At 34.3% G+C, this 11,878-nt stretch overlaps 1 protein-coding gene across 2 annotated transcripts in view; it reads left to right on the top strand.

Annotated features, from left to right (window-relative positions):
* Window positions 1–8,006: 8,006 nt before the first annotated feature.
* Window positions 8,007–11,878, top strand: part of LOC149543442 (Surfeit locus protein 5 subunit 22 of Mediator complex) — a 65,341-nt gene continuing 61,469 nt past the window's right edge. For both annotated transcript variants that reach the window (XM_089798235.1, XM_089798234.1), the window contains exon 1: window positions 8,007–8,297. The gene's annotated coding sequence lies outside the window, so the exon portion shown is untranslated. The remainder of the gene's footprint in view (window positions 8,298–11,878) is intronic.

Raw genomic sequence — 11,878 nt, 5'->3', positions numbered from 1 at the left:
CTACCAAAAAGTATATAATGTTATGTCATAGAAGGGATAAAGGAAAGAAATGTCATAGGATAATAAATTCTAAACAAAATAAGATGCCATAGAAGAATATCAAAGATGAAGTAAGATATAGATGATCATTATATGAGAAGCATTAAGATCTAAGATATGAAAAAGACACTTTTCTAGGCAAAAACATAGGGTCATGCATGTAACAGAGAAATGCATACCTACACATAAGAATGTTCTATAAAACAATACAAATCTATAGAGAAATGAAATAAATAAATGAAAGGATGCCATTATAACATCTAAAGAACATCTTATCAACATAGGCAACGTAGTGAAGAAAGCAACACTCATGTAATGCAAATAATTATTTCATATAGAGATAATGCATCAAACAAGAAGAAAAGCAACATCTTCATGCAATTAGGAAACACCAAATTGCAAGAAGACAAAAAGAAAAGGAAAATACAAGTCCTAAGAGAGGAAATGGAATCAAGAAAAGATAAGAAAGAAGGATTAAAAACTCCTTCACCTACATAAGATTTTGCGAGATACCTATGCACAGGAAGAAAAAGAGAACCCTAGAAGGAAAGAGTCCTTCTCCCCCACCCCCAAGTAAAAAGGAATGAGGAAAATAAACCAATTGGGAGAATCCTAATGTTCATTATAAAAGATATCAAGGAATCTATTCCAATTGGTGAGAATAAAGACAAAGTGAAATTACGAAGAAATTGTAATACCTCATGCATTTAAGGAATAGTACCTAGAGAAGCTTTTTTGTTAACATGCAAACAAAGAATAATACAATTGGAAAGCATGTGAGAATCATCACAGTGAAAAGGACATGAAATTTTGATAAGGGTATATTCAAGAGGAATGCTATTTTTTTTTCTAGTTGAACAATAACTACTTAAATATACACCTTTAAGGCTGAATCTCGACAAATATTTGGTTAATCAAGATCAAGAGTAGGTAAGATGAGATGAATATGAGGTTTCCTAGGATATTCTTCCACTAATTCAGAAGGAGAATAACTAATGCCATGTTTATCTACCTTAGGAGATATATGAATAGGGATTTTAATACCATGTTTAGTGATACTAAGTCCTGAGCCATTGTAACCTTGTTTAGTAACCATGTAATAGCTACGAGTATAGTTATTCTTCAAATATTCAACAAGAGGAGATTTTCACTAGAATCATGATCAAAGGTAGTGTAAGGAATAATAACATGAGGAAAAATAAAAGAAACTTTTTGTTTCCTCTTAATATCATTACAAGTAGGAAGAGGAGGAGAAGTTTCATTAAGGAACATTGTAACATCCTCATCATGAACGAAGGTTTGAACTTGAACATATGTTTGAGAAGTGCTAGGAGATGAAGAAGGAGAAGGAGGGTTAGGAAAAGGATTTAGAGGGTTAGGAGGATGATTAGGAGCATCTTCAATGAAGGTAATCACATAATCCACAAAAGAAATAAGCCGACCACATAAAACCCCAATCACAAACTTAAAAGAAGGAAAAGATACATTTTGTAAACACATAATAGAATAAGAAGAAGAGTGTGAAGAGCAATAAATGCTATAAAATGCATAAACAATTCATATATTTCATAAGTTCTATAAAGGGATGCAAGAAGGAGAATATTGAAAAAGATAGCCATACACCAAAAGATATTCATAGTGAAAGATGTAAGTTAACCAAGAACACAAAAAATCTAACTCCAATACAAAGATGAAAAATGTAGAAAGTTGGATTCACCAATTATGGAGAAAGGTGAACAAGAAAATGCAAGAATCTAACTCCAAAATCAAAGAAGAGAGGGTATTAGGTTCACTAATTAATATAAGGTGGTAAAATGGAAGTGATCCACCCAATACATTAATGAACAAGGAAGACCAAGATCCACCCCTTTGATTAAGTTTGATTAATACAAAAGGAAGTATCAATGCATAGCCTAATGTCAAAGGAATGAATAACTCATATTTATTTCCCTTTCACCTCCACCTTAAGAGGGTTTAAGCAAGAAGATAGACAATATAACACTAAAATATGAAGAGATATTGAGACGATAAAATGTATTGAAATGAAAAAAGGAAATATAATATACCTTATAAAATACAAACTAAAAAATGAGTCATCAAATAAGCTCAAAAATTGTTGACTCTCTTCAATCAAGTTGAAAATTGCAAGGCAGACAAAACCCATAAATCATTCGGTGATTTGATAGGGGTGACTTTTGTCTATAAGGATGACCTATTTGACCCTATAAAATTGCATGTGACCTTGATTTTGATTTTGCGCTTCCAAAGAAAGTAAACAAGGGTATCTGTATTGACAACTTGTTTTCCAATTCAAGATTCAAAACCTATAAAAGAAAGGGCTTTGTCATTTGTTATTTGGAAAGGGTTTGCCTCAGTCAAACCTTAGTTTAGGAGTTAACCTTGAATTGAAATAGAGATAGAATGCTAGCAAGTAGTAGTGATAGATCACAATGAAGCAATGCAAATCTATGAATATTCTCTTAAATTTGGAATATAATCAAATATGTAGATGTAATAGCCTTTACTCACTTCAAAAACCCTAGAAAGGAAATCAAAGTGAAACCAAAACCTTCATGAATGAATGTGCTTGAAATATGCCTTATGAGTGAATGTAGATGAATGCAGGTCTTTTGAGGATGAATGTAGAAAATGAAACAAACGATATTTGAATGTATGAAGGGAGATCTTGAATATTGAAAATGCAACAAATGATCTAGCATAAACTCCTTCAATAGCTTGAACGCATGAATCCTTGCTCTTGAATGGAGAGATTGCTTGAACACCTTGAATGCTTGAAGAATTATTGATTACTTGAGTGCAAATGCTTGATCATAGAATGATTGGATATGAACTTGATGGATGATTGTAGATTGTCGATGGATGAAATGGAGCAAATGGAGGGGTTTATAAAGGATTCAGAATTGACTAAATCTTGCAGGCTGACCTACCTAGGAGTCAACACCCCGAAATAATCTAGACATGGGACCCGTATAATGGACCCCAAATAGGGATTCATTACATCCCTTATTGTCCCATCAAGGATGCACTACATCCCTAATTGGCTAGGAGCACACTTCATCCCTATCAATTATGACTCAAAACCTTTAGGATTCCCTCGAGGACTTGAAATAGGTCACAGATCCTAGAAATTAGGTGCAAAACTTAAGATAGAGTAATTTTGGTGCAAATAAGAGATTTTATGTAATTGGATGAAGGAAATGGAGGACCTAGGTTGTTAGATCCTACCTCAAGCTTGACACCATAAAAATAACAACTTTAAAGAGTATCAATTAGATCTTACCCCAATTCCACCTAGGAGAAGGGAGAAGAAAAGAGAAGAAAGGAGGAGAGACACAAATGAATGGTGATCTCACATTAAACGGGTGCTAAAACATCATTAAATTTAGGTGCTTTAAATTTAATATGGTACAATGACAGATATCAATTTTGTACATCACAGAGGTTTATTTGGTCAAAGAAGTTGGCACATGTCAGGTTGAGCTATACGAGCTCAAGATCATGTTCATGAATGAGTACAAATGCTACATCTATGTTCACGTATGTTTTTGTTGGGTATATGAATTATAACTCATCTGGTGAAGACTAGTAGCAGATTAGTATGCAAGAAATTCTATAAGATATAGTTGATGGTAGATTGGTTTTATCTTATCAACAAGGTGGAATTAAGGTTAGTGAGCTTGGATCATGGTTGAAAACATGTTTTTGATGCTACATTCATGATATCATATCTTGGAGATTATTTTGGAAAGGTCACATAAGTAAAATGTATGATATGTTTCACCGTTAGTTAAGTATGTTAGTGTAACATGTTGATCTTTATTAGATAAAATGTTAATTGTGTTATAATGTGTGGGAAACTTAGTTAAATGTTTGTATTAATGCTTAAGAAGGTGAGTATGCCTTAATGAGGTCCTATGTAATCAACTGTACATTAGGGAAGCTTTAATATGTTGACCTAAACAATTATTTGAATAGGGTATAAAGGAAAGATGTATTCCTTGGATGTATTCATGAACTGGGATGTAATTATGTAAATGTGGTCATAAGATGTGAATTTGATTAGAGTAGAGTAGAGATAGAGTTGGTTGATGGTATTGAACTTGAAAGGAACTTTATTGGTAATTAATTTATTGTAGTGGACAATTCAACTTATTGGATTTGTTATCACAAAGATCTACTCTTCATTATTGACTGAAGCAATTTGGACAGTGGGCTAAATTGTCTTCCTACAAACCTTTAACAAGGTTTGAACCTTATAACAAGGGTTCAAGGTCTCCTAATGAGGAAATTTTATATTAGTACACTATCTTGTGGGTGCCATCCGCACCGAGGATTTCCCTCTGATCAAGAGTTTCCCTAGTCAACAAATCATTGTGTCATTGTGTATGGTTTACCTCTTGTTATGATTCATTATTTTGGTTAATGAAGTTGGATATAAGTTTAATTCACTCACAACTAATTCGCCCCTCCCCCTCTCAGCTGTGTGGGTGGACTTTACGTTCTAACAAGATTGAGGTGCAATAGACTTAATTGAGATGAGTAATTTGGTTGAGATCTATAGAGAGCTACTTCTTGTGTTAGATTCTTCTATGGTCAACACTTTGTTAGATGATGCGTGCCAAATTATTAAGAGTTATTATGTGGTAGTGGTGGATTCTCCAGAGGGTTGTGTGTGAGAAAATTATTCAACTACTCCATCATCTTCACAAGGGACTTGCACAATATCATCTAGTTGGGACTATGACTCTCATATTGATTTGTTTCCTCTCCTGGAACAAATCTATTACTTCATTGCATGCAATTGATAGTGATAGACAGTTGGTAGTGTCATTGAATTAGACTAACCAACTAAAGGTTGCAGGGGAAAATGTTGATTCCACCTCATATTATTTCCCCTTCACATATATGTTTATTGAGTACCTTCTTATGAGTTCAAATTTTTAGGGGAGACCCTTTGGAGTCATTGAAGCTACTCTCATCCAAGATTCTTGAGGCATACATTATTTAGTGAGGGCAATTCTAGAAACTTTAACTACAATTCTTCCTCGTAGAGATTTTGCGGTTGGGTTTGTAGAGAGGGTTTTTAGAGATCCTTTCCAATCATTTGTTCGGGGTCAGAGATTGGATCCACCTCTTGATCCTAATTTGTTAGTGATGAGCTCTTGACCAAGATCAAATATATTTTCCTTAACTACACAATGATGAGTGCTCGTCATTATTCTTTTGATCTGCATATGGAGGACCTAGTTATGTGTTGATGTGGATTGGCTCTTGGAGTATACCATTCTTTATAGGATGGATATGCTCCATCTTTAGTTGATGGAGTTAGGAGATGTAAGTTGGCGGATGACTACTTGTAGGGTCAATATATCCATGGAAATTTAGTAAAGGATGGATACTGTAGTTGTGATATAGGAACCTTTGGGAGTCCTTATCTTCTTAATATAGAAGGATTTCACACCCATGGGGTAGTGATGGAGTGTGTTATGGGTTTCAATCTAGCAAATAATTCCAAATATTCCCTCCTCCTTATGATAAGTGAATGTGAGTTTTTGTTTATAATGGGATCTAGGTGGTGGTAGAGTTAGCCCTCCAGCTTGGACGGGTCCCGTTGAGGGCTTCACCATGTATGCTAACATTAGGATTAGATTATTCAACAAAAGTTTGGGGTTATTTGTCTTGGTAGACACTGATTCAAAGTTTGGGGTCCAAGTGTTGTCCTTAATTTTGACATCACAAAATTGAGGCAACCCTACAAAGATTTCTCATGAATTTGTAGCTTTTTCTTTTGAGTGGAGATTTTTCTAATTGATGTGTGATGAAGGCAATTCATCATCCTTGAGTTATCACAAGTTTCATGTCTTTTGGCCATTTTTTGGGAGGTTTTCATCGAGCTTATCACCATATTGCTTGTTGGAATGCATTTTTCTTCTCTGATTACAAGCACTTGATTCTTGGAAACCTTCAAGTCTTTTCTTTATTTTTCTTGTTTGACTGCTTCATTTTAGTTTTGTTTTCGCCCTAGGATTGTAGTATTTTCAATTATGTTCATTTTGAATTATCTTAGGCCTTAATAAGAGTTGTCTATCAAAATATATTAAAGTAGGTGGGCTTCTTAGGCTCAACAACATGCTGTTATTCTTTAATTAAAATATTGTCTAAATGGACTTTTCATTGGCCATCACATAATATAATGGGCATGTTTACATGTAAAATGGAAATGAAATTCCATCTTTATATGTTTGCATAAGGATGTGTGAGCTTTAGATGAGTTTATAATGTAAAAGTGGGTTTTGAAACTCCGAATAAATATTTTCTCTTTTAAAGTTTGCTTGTAAAAACATATGAGAATATCCATAAATGTTGAAAGGTGGTAATTTATATATTTATTACATGTCTTAAAATCATGTTTTTGGATGTGTTTTGTTTTAATCCGTTATAAATCAATAGTGGCGATTCTAATTATATTTACATGTGTTTAAAACAAAGTATAAAACACATGTAAATGGACCAAAACAACTTGTCATAAGTCTACAGGTGGTGATTTGTCATCTCATTACATATAGATGCTACACATATACAAAAACACATGCATTTTGCATTTAGAAACTTGTCATAATTCTATGGTGACATTTTTTTGCCTCTATTACATGATTTTATATGCATTGACATATATGTATTATTCTTCCAAAAGCCTATTATGTATGTTGAACGTGTAAGTTGCATAAAAAATGCATTGTTAATCTTTATAATGTTGCAATTTGCACTAAATACCAAGGGTGACAATTTTGGTTGAGATTACGTATATTTTGAGTCTTTTAAACATAGGTAAAAGACATTTCCTAAAATGCTTCTATATGTATGTAGCTGCCTTTTGTATGATTGAATGAATGTTTTTAATGACGTCCTTAAGACGAAGCAATCCAAGGGACCAAAGGAAGGAAGCACTAAGCAATTTCCATTTCCAATCTTCTAAAAAGTTATCTTAACTAAAAATCTAGCAGTTTGGTTGATCTTTTCAACTTCAAATAAACTATGCATGTTATCCGCATTTAGGATGACATCATAGTATGTTCGAACATTGTCGTATGTTGTGCATTCAAAGAAAAAATTGCATTCCATTTCAATTGCTCCCGTTCCACACATACAAGTCCTCTCCTCCCAAGTCTCTTTGAGCCTCTTCCATCTACCTCTGAGGTGATGAGATCTCGTCCTCAATTATATGTCATGACTCGAATTTAGACTTTTTATTTTTCTAGACATATTATGTAATTTGACTATGTTTGACTTGGATGGACAAGACGCATAGGGCGAAAAAAATCTTATTACATTAAAGAATTTAATCCCACTTCTAGTCATGATGAAAAGGTCTATATAAGAGCACTTATTAACTGGAAAGCAAAAATGTTGATGGCACAACTTCGAACTAGTTCACATCAGTTGCGATGTGAAACTGGTCGGTGGCAAGTTCCAAAGGAAGAGTGGGCAGACAGAACATGTTTATTTTGTAATATGGGTATAGTTGAGACAGAGTAGCACTTTGTCAAAGAATGCCTGGCTTACAATGACATCAGATTTGGTTATACAAAAATACTGCAGAACAAGGACTTCAACTATTTATTCGAGGAAGATCAAGTGAAGAGAGTAGCGGATTTGATTACCAAACTTCAGAGAAGGAGAGACAAGTTAACCAAAACTTTACAATTGACTAGTTCCGTTCCTGACTCGGGAGGGTGATTGCATCGGTCCCATAGACTACTTTAGTCTTGATCATATCATATCATTCAAGTTGAATCTAAACATAATGGTTATCTTGTAGACTTGATTAGTCGATATTATTAGATGGCTAGATTATATTGACTTGTCATTATCTCTTAGTTAGATTTTGTCTAGAAAAATCCGCGCGAGTGGAATCATTGCCTCGTAAAGGAACGAACTAGGAGATGAATCTGAGAGTTCTAATAAATAAGAGTTGGTGAAAACCTATCGAGAAGGAGAGCCCTTAGACGAGGAGGGAGGAATTTGCCATCAAAAGGAAAGCAACAGTTCGATTTAGGCAGAGCGGGGGGAAAGGAAAGGTGGATGCGCAAAAGAAAGCTACAAGGTTTGAAATAATCTTGGGTCTTTACCAATTTTTGCAGAGCGGTGAGAATCAATTTGGCTACCATGACCGCATGAGCCAAGGAGATTCCATTCTCAATCTAAAGGGCATTTGTGAATACGCTTCAATTTTCCAGGTTCCTTATCGTAAACCTTTTTGGCTGTAGATAGATTTGTATCCCAAACTATTGAGAATGGATTGATCATATGGAGTTTTAAATAAGTTCATTTCTATAGTAGACTGTAGGTTTGAAATTTACAGTAGCGTGAAATGTTGTAAAGGTCTGTGGTTCTTTCATCTTCTTTTACAAAACGTATCCCAGCAGCCGCAGATTTTATAAACTCTTTATAATTTGATAGCCCGTGAGAGTTAGCACCAACAAAAACTTCCAAAAAATAATAATAATTTAGGATTACAATAATGATGCACTTTTGTATTCAGTTTAGTTAGAAACATAATTTCTCCAAGTTACTTATCACTTCCAGCCATCAAAAAAGTTGGGAAATTAGTGTTGGAGAATATTTGTGGGATTTTATTTTATGGCTGTCCGGTTGTTCCAGTTTTCATATAAATGGTAACCGCACTCTGTAGTGTGCTCGAGCCTTGTTTTGAGCCGTAAAAATGACGCTCTTAGTTTATATTGTATTTAGAAAGTTTCTGTGTGAACGTCTCTTCCAGATGTCGGGGCAGCCAAACAAACAATTTTCACTTTTGATTTGTAAATTGCTGCATTTGATCTTGGGTGGGAAGAGTTGAGAATGTGGTTTGAAAATTTTCTTTGGAATTGCCAATTTTCACATCAACTTAGAGACTATAGTTAGAATGACTGGAATTTTCACAAAATAAATCATAATTTTCCAAACCGGAACATTGGAATAGTTCCATTTCTTGTCAATAAATTCTTAAATCCGCAGGCAGCTTTATGTTTTGTTTGCTGTAGACATGAGTTGTAAACATAGCATTAGAACAGCTTGTAAGTCAGCTGCTATATCTTAGAATGTTTGACCATACTCAACAGCGAATAGAAATAAATCAAATAACAATGTAAAGAGATGTCTCAAATATGGGTGGTAAATTGATCTTACTTTGCACATCATGCTGAAGCACACTTTGTGATGATTGAATTGAAGTTAATACTGTGTAAATTTATACAACTTAGGCATGCCTGGCTGTTTACCTTATTGGCACATTTACCAGACCACAATGTCTCATAAGGTTGATGATTTTTATTATATTTTAGTATCAAGCTGGGAACTTGTAGTTTTAAAAGAAGTTTTGTTATTACATTACCTGTGTCTGAAGCTGATTAGAATTCTTTCCAGTATGAAGTGTGTTTTCTCTCTACCTGTAATGGTTAGCGGATTTTAGAGTTGAATGGTTACTAATCCTTTAATATGTAAGGAGTAAAATTTCCTGTAGAACAGCAAAACTGACAGAGATGGAGTCTGATAGAAATAACCAAAACATCTGAAGTTTTCGATAAAGTAACAGTCACGATTAGTAAATCTGTCATTGCATTGAGTTTAATTTATTTACAAGTTTAGGGAGCAAGGGAAATGTATACGGTTAGTATAATTTAAACATAAGCTGTTTTTAACTTTGTTCCAAGCTTATCACTGTCACCTGTATCGACATATGTTCTTATGGCCAAATGTTACTTTATTGTTCTAACAACATTTGAATATTCTCATTTTTGTTTATACAAATCTTCAGATTTTATAGGTATAGAGTAGGTCAGAAAACTGAAGGGTGAATTTTCCTTTCCAGTTGGGAAGATGAATTTTTTTTCGTTTGACTGGGATAGTGCTTTTTCAATTTTTTTTTGCATTAAGGGAAAGTATTTAAAGTGTATGAATTCTTTACTAGATTAAGGAAGATCATGTAGATTTTATCATTCGACTGTCTTATTTTAATAGAAAAACATTTTCTTTTACCTTAAGGACATTTGAGAATCTCACTTATTTTACCATAAATGAAATGAACAAATAGGGGTGGGTGCTGAATGTGGACAAAAAGGGGAGAGTAGATAAAATGGAAAATCATGTGATGTTTTTCCTCTTTTGCTACCTGCCAGTCATTTACGTTACACTAGTTATAATGCTTGGCCAAGCTTAGTAAAACATATTGCATATGACTGAAATGCATGGTTAAAATTCAGTGTTTTCCCGCTTCCACATCCATGTTGTAGTTTCTACTAGACATGTGAAAGTAGATTAGATCACATGGGTGCACCAAATCCATCCAATCCAATCGTCCCGAGTTGCTAGGCTTCTTGTGCTAGGGTCGGGGAGTTCTTCTTTTTAGGAGGAACCTTAGGGAGCTAACAACTCCGTGGTTGGGTGGTAAAAGTGCTTGGGCCACACTTTCGTCTCATGATAGCAGATGGATAATGTTCCAATGGCTTGGAAATAGGCCTACATACAAATGGACACAGGTCCGATGGCATGTTCATTTATTGATTTATATGTTGTTACATGGTCTCATCATATATGATGTACTCATGTTTCCTTTTGTTTGACGTGCAGGTCGACATAATTTATGCATGTGATTGATGTGTACTTTTTACATTTCTATCAAATGTATGTAATCGACATATGGTCGAATTGAGAGAAGCTTGTAATGTATGATTTTAGCTAATGATGAAGCTCTTGTGTATATAACAGCATTGACCGATAATATTCCAAGTAACTTATAAATATGTTATGATGTTATGATTCTTTTGTGTACCGACTAAATGTCGATATGTATGTTCCAAATACGATGAATGGAATGAGTTTTTGCCAATATGTGTTTATCTTGACTTTTCAAACCTCTCTTTCCGCTTTAATTGGGCATTTGCGTATGTGGCATTGTTTATAAGAATTCAGTCTTTACATTGTACCACAAACAATCTTGCCTTACCTTTAATAGCAGCCCATAGATACTCATTTTTATACATGATCAAAGCCCATTTTTATCTCAAGGGTTGTGTTTTGATCCAAAACCCATTGGTGGCAATTTTTAACCAAGTTACACATTTAAATACATATTAAAAATGCGTTGTTACTCATTTTCGTGCTGTGTGTTTTTGTATCAAAGTGCTAGGGGGTTATTTCCTTGCGCTTTGCATGTGTTGTTTTTGACCAAACAACCTGTCTAGGGCATTTGGATACAAAATTGGGCATTTGCATCTGTGTAAACTATATTACAAAGCCTGTTTGTAAAGTATATATGCTATGTTTTCCATTGAAAGACCAACATGACGATTTTGAATGCAATTACATGCTATTTGCATGTGTTATTGACATATCAATGGCGGTTTTTGAGGCATCTTCAAGCATCATACCTGCGCTTTGATTTAACAATGCATGGTGGCGTTCTTTTTTATTTCCATTGCACATCTCAATATGCAATGAAATACCTGCGTTTTGTTCAAAACAACCTGCTTAGAGCATATTTGGGTTCAAAACAGCTTTTTGGAGGGATGAATGGAAGATTTATCACTTGTGTTTTGGATCAAGAAACCTCTATAGGTTAAAAACTACACTTTCAGCTTGTTCTTCTACCAAAATTGTGTCTTTCATCCCTAGGCACCATTTCGGATGTGATACCATATTTCAACCAGAGATTCAATTTGCAGGTTTGAATCTTTCTTTCTTGTTGCTAAATTGATGCATTTTTGTTCTCCATCAAGCATCCAAACTTGACTCAAATGTCCATTGATTTAGCAAGAAGATT

Source organism: Cupressus sempervirens, chromosome 8, assembly GCF_028749045.1.
Source record: "Cupressus sempervirens isolate cs-2001-9-10 chromosome 8, ASM2874904v1, whole genome shotgun sequence".
NCBI lineage: Eukaryota > Viridiplantae > Streptophyta > Pinopsida > Cupressales > Cupressaceae > Cupressus > Cupressus sempervirens.
The sequence above is the reverse complement of the archived record's forward strand: the minus strand, read 5'-3'. Positions and strand labels throughout refer to the sequence as shown.